Below are 5,743 nucleotides of genomic sequence, written 5' to 3' on the forward strand. Positions count from 1 at the left end.
GGAAGACCCAGCATCTTTGAAGGACCTCCTTTGCCTCTAGTTTTTCTTCCTTCTCCTATCTGTAATCCCTGCTTCCCCTTGGTCTATAAAAGGGAAGGCAGGACACCCCACTAAGGGGACTGATCGATTCAACACGCCACGCATCACATCACACATAGCTGAGCAGCAACCAAGCTCTCGGCATCCATTCGACCTTTCCATTAGAGACTTGGGACCTGTCTCTCTCTTGCTCGTTTGTAACCCGTACTATGAACTTTTTAGTGCTAATAACACAAGCAGTAGTCACAAACTAGACATAGGGATATTCTGCCCGAACCAGTATAAACCTTGTGTCTTTTTAGTACACCATCCGGGTTAGACACGCAATAACACAAATTTATACATTGGTGTTTACTCGAAACACCGATAGTTGGCGTGCCAGGTAGGGGACCTTTGCACGTTCCGACATTAACATTAGGCCATGGATGGCTAGCCACAGGATCAGTTGGGTCCTAGGCGCACATGTGTGCTTTGGGGACCTAGACTTTATCATCACGGTAGGGGGAGAGTTGGCATTGGCTCACATTGCCATCCAACCTCTCCCCTCCATCAGCCTCGACTACGAGAGGCTTGAGCGCCAGCTCGGCATCTCTCTAGGACCCTAGCCATCCAAGGAGGAACCACACTACCTCACCTTCTCTAACACCAACAACATGGCGTGGCTCGCCGAAGGAGAACCCCTCTCTCTAGAACACCTCATATGGAGCGTCCTGACAGTGCTTTCATTCGGCGACCGTTAGCCACCTTGTGGCACAACGCATGGTTCCACCTCCCACGAACGACAGATTCATCAGGGTAATCGAACACGTCATGGAATCCTTCCATGACCTCCTGGCAGAGGAGCCAGAGTCGTCCTCTAGCTCTGACTCCAGTAGGGGAAACCATCACCCCTCTCGTGAATGCTTCATGATAGGTACCCCTGAGGGACACATCGAAAGCGTCCGCGAGGGGGAGGCTACCCCAACAAACAACCTCAATGATGAGGCCAAGAGGGAGACAGTGGCCCTACCATGCATGGTAGTGGAGCAGCTGAAAGCCCGACACCGAGAGATCAAGGAAGCGTGACTCCAGCTCGAGCAGGAATGCACAGAGCTCGATCAGGAGATAGAGCACCGTGGAGACGGTGGGCGCGCACGCACCATGGCCCACAATGTGAACCAGAGGATCATCATAGACAATGAAGCCCTCCCTTGCTTTGCTTAGGTAAGCTAGAACATCGCTGTTGTCGTGGCCTTGCTCCATGGCCTTCTAGAGGCCACGACACCCGAGGACCATCAGGCCCACCACGAGATTCACATGTTGCTCAAGCGTGTGGCAGCACAATAGGTAGAGAGCTCATTGTCTTGAGGATGCAAGCCCGATGCCAGCCGACACACGCCCTTTGAGCGCCCTGGCAGGGATGCATCGGTCCACCAGGCACCACAGGGCGGCAGGCAGTGCACTGTGGTTCCGGTGCATCAGCATCTTGGCCACAACCATGACACACACAACACCCTCGATGCTCGTAGGCATACTCACAACGACCTAGGAGAGGGAGCTAACCCTTGCCATGGCGGACGCTATGACAGCGGTGAGGACCGAAGCCCAAGCCCCAGCTTGCCAGGGCCTCAGGCCTCCGACCAACACATCCTCAACGCTGCTTTCCCGCCATGGTACCAGCCACCAACCAACTTCCCAAAATAATCCAGGGAGATGAACCTAGACTATGGCTCAAGGTTTATTGGCTTGCCTGCCAAACTGGTTGTGCGGATAATGATGATTTCATTATCCGCAATCTTCCACTGTTCTTAGCTAATTTGGCACAAACATGGTTGGAACACCAGCCATCCAACAGAATCCAGAGTTGGGCGGACCTGAAGGAGATCTTCGTGGGGAACTTTCAGGGCACATACAAGTGTCCTAGGAACCCATGGGACCTTAAGAACTACCGTCAGAAGGCCAAAGAAACCCTCCATAGGTACATCTGATGCTTCTCCTGGTAGTGCAATGAGCTACCTAACATCGCCGATGCTGATGTTATAGGGGCCTTTCTATCTAGGACCACCTACGAGTCTCTGGTACACAAGCTAGGATGCAAGGGTCCATGAACCACCAAGGAACTCCTTGACATCGCCACCAGCCATGCCTCGGGCGAAGAAGTGGGTGGAGCAATCTTTGATCGCCTAAATGGCAAGGCGAGGCGGGATGAGGACGCTAGCGAAGGCACCTCCAACCATCCCGCCAAAAAGAAGAACAAAAAGCAATGGCGTGAGGGCTCTCTCGTGGCCGCCGCTGACCGTAGGGGTGGTCAGAAGCCCGCAGAGGGCACTCCAAACCACTTCAAAAAACTACTCGAGGGGCCATGCCCAAACTATGCCTTCCCCGTCAAGCATCTATACAAGGACTGCACCCTCATGAAGCGGTTGTTGTTCGGAGGCTCCAACAAAGGGGAGCATGGGAAGGACCCCGACCGTACCACAGATGACGCCAAGGAGGAGGACGATGGATTTCCAACACCGGATGGTTGCCTCATGATATTCGGAGGATCGGAGGCCTATGACTCCAAGCATCGCCAGAAGATCGCACGCCGTAAGGTCTATGCGATCGAACCGGCCACACCTGCCTTTCTCCGGTGGTTAGAGTCTGCCATAACCTTTGACCAGACCGACCACCCGGAGAGCGTCCTGTAACCGAGGAGATATCCACTCATGGTTGACTTGATTGTTGGTACGAAGCGCCTCACCAAGGTACTGATGGATGGGGGCAGCGGCCTCAACATCCTGTACGCCAAGATGCTCGACGCCAAGGGCATCAACCGAGCGCGTGTTGTGGCAGAACCTCCTAAGTTATAGGGCCCACATGCACCTGTCACTGTCCGACGACCTTTGACATCTATGCATATGTTTCCATGAACTTAAAAAGACTGTCGGGTGTCCTCGGGGAACCCCAAATCATCCATGATTTCCGAGCAGGATCACGTTACAGAGTCATTGCAGTATTGCAACATTTATTCAAATATCAGCACCAGAGTAAAAACAGCGGAAGTCTTACGATAACACAGTTTCCAAACTAGTTGTTTCAAACCTTACAAACTAAGTTCGATAATTATTACAAACCATAATAGTAGTGGAGTGGCATAATTAATATATACATAACACACAAAATAAACATCCTGCCCAAGGATCACACATTTACTTCTCATCGTCAGAACAAACGATAGTCATGCAGCACGATCCAAAACAGATCTGCTCATGAGGCTCACCTGCAACAAGGGTCAACGAACCCTGAGTACAAAAGTACTCAACAAGACTTAACCAAAATAAAACTGATAGAACTCAGGAATGCAGGCTCAGGGATTCAAGGTATAGCTTTAACAATGATCAAGGTTCTTTTGCGTAAAAGCTCTTTTAACAACAATCTTTATAAAGCAAACTTCTCTAGAATCATATACAAAGCTGACATGATCCGCACTGAGATCATGAAACTTCATATCCAACACTTTCACAAGCCTTATTCAAGTTCCAGTTATTAATACTATGATGATGAACAGTGAGTTGAGTCTCCATAATCGAGGAGCAACGACGATTCAAACCGATTAAACACCCAGCTAGGAATTCCAGACCACACGACATATGCAGGTCCTCGACCTACATATACCAACCTACCCTCGGATCCTCTAAAACAAGAACAGGTCCGCGCCACCCGAGAATACAGTACTCCACCAATCCAGCCCATTGCCACGTGGGTACACGCTATTCCCGCCATCTCTCCACTCCCAGTGCGCGAGTAGCCATTCTCGTAATAGAATTGCCAAGTTCAGGCTTACTAGAGTATATGGTTAGTACTACAAATTTTCACCTCATGCAATTCAACAACGGACGTGCCTTAATCGACATAGGTGGAAAGAACCCGCTCACAAGACCTCTATGTCTGGTGGCTCACACTCACTGAGTCCGCCCGGTCTAGATTTATTACTCCACATTCCCATATCACATGCTAACATAATTAACCAATGTTCCATTTAAAACTTGCAGGTGGCAGGTAGTCACCTGACTTTCATCGTTCTACGCATAGCTAAGCAAAACTAGGCATATACGAGTTTAAAACTGGTAATATGGTAAATATGGAATAACAAGGTTGGTAATGCACCAATTAGGCTCTTACTTAACTCCTAATCACTTAATGCAGTAATAGAAAGCAAAAGCAAAATTAATTTATAAAACACAAGGTAGGGTTGTATGCATCCGGGGCTTGCCTTCGTTGACGGGAAAATCCGGTTCCTGCGACGTTTCATAAGTATTCGATCCGACCTCAACAGACGGATTAACCTCCTCAACAACTTGATTAACTACCACGTGTTCACCTTCGTTCACTACACGTAATAACAATGCCATGTTTAGCATGATGCGGAATACGAAACATGATGCTCGATGATGGATAAAAAAATTAATAATTTGAATACAACTTTCCTTCGCGGTACAGTTGCAAGTCAAACAAACAAAAATCTTTTTCATAACACATACATCAATTGCCAAGGATCATTATCAACTAATGACCCAAGGTCATCACTCAATCCAAAATTTCAAACAAAAACCTAAATCATTAAAGGTTACTATTTGCTTTTATGAATTAATTATTTAATTCAAAATTATGAAATAAATCAACTTATTCTAATTGAGCTCAAAATTTTAGTACATGTTCATTACATGATAACTAAGTGGCAAAACAAATTTCATAATTTTTGGATAAATTAATAAGCCTAGAAAAATCATGGAAATCCATTTATTAATAAATTGAGCAATTTTTATTACATTCAAAAATTACTGAAAAACATTATTTCATATTTTTATTAAATACTTTACATCACAGAGAAGTCACACAAAAATTTTCATAATTTTTGGAGCTCTAAATAAATCTACACAAAAATAACAAAAACAAACACTATTCATTTAAATCTGAGAATAGAAAAATCCATTTGAACGCTGAATCACTGACACCCGGGTCCCACTTGTCATCTTCAACCTCCGACGTTGACCACGGCAGCGACGGCTCTGACCGATGAATTCTCGCCGCCGGTGAGACTAACGGTGATGGTGAAAGCACTACCACGTCCCCTACACCACTACGTTCCGATTGGTGGCACAAACGAGCCTCGACACTAACTGGACCAAGGACCACGGTGGCCATGGCGGACATGACGGCACGGCCATGCTACGCCAGTGACACCAGTGCAGTAGTGATTAAACAAAGGACACAGGAAGCATCAGGAGCTCACCCCGAACGCATTGGAGCCAAAGACCGAGCCGGAGGAGCAACAGCAAGGGGGTTCGACGATCAGCGCGAACACGACGGAGCAAAACGTCGTCGACGATGGTGTACCGGTGACTGTAGTGGTCAAAATGAACAACCAACTATGGAGTAAGCACCATAGTATCGAGACGAAGCCATAGGTACATAGAGCAAGGACAGCAGCTCACTGGAGGGTGCTGGCCACAGAGATGCGCTTGCGACGGGAAGGTCGCCGGCCGCGAAGAAGAAAGACGTGGACAGTGAGTTTCTGGTGGAGATAAACTAAATTGGTGGGTCGGTTGGACGCGTAAGGTTAAGGCAGAGCGGGGACTAGCTTATCAGCGACGGTGGAGCATGACAACGATGGCACGGGCTCGTCGGAGTGGAGCAGCGGCGACGGGAAAACAGAGCAAGGGAGAAGGGCAACGACGATGGC

Source organism: Miscanthus floridulus, chromosome 12, assembly GCF_019320115.1.
Source record: "Miscanthus floridulus cultivar M001 chromosome 12, ASM1932011v1, whole genome shotgun sequence".
Taxonomy (NCBI): Eukaryota; Viridiplantae; Streptophyta; class Magnoliopsida; order Poales; family Poaceae; genus Miscanthus; species Miscanthus floridulus.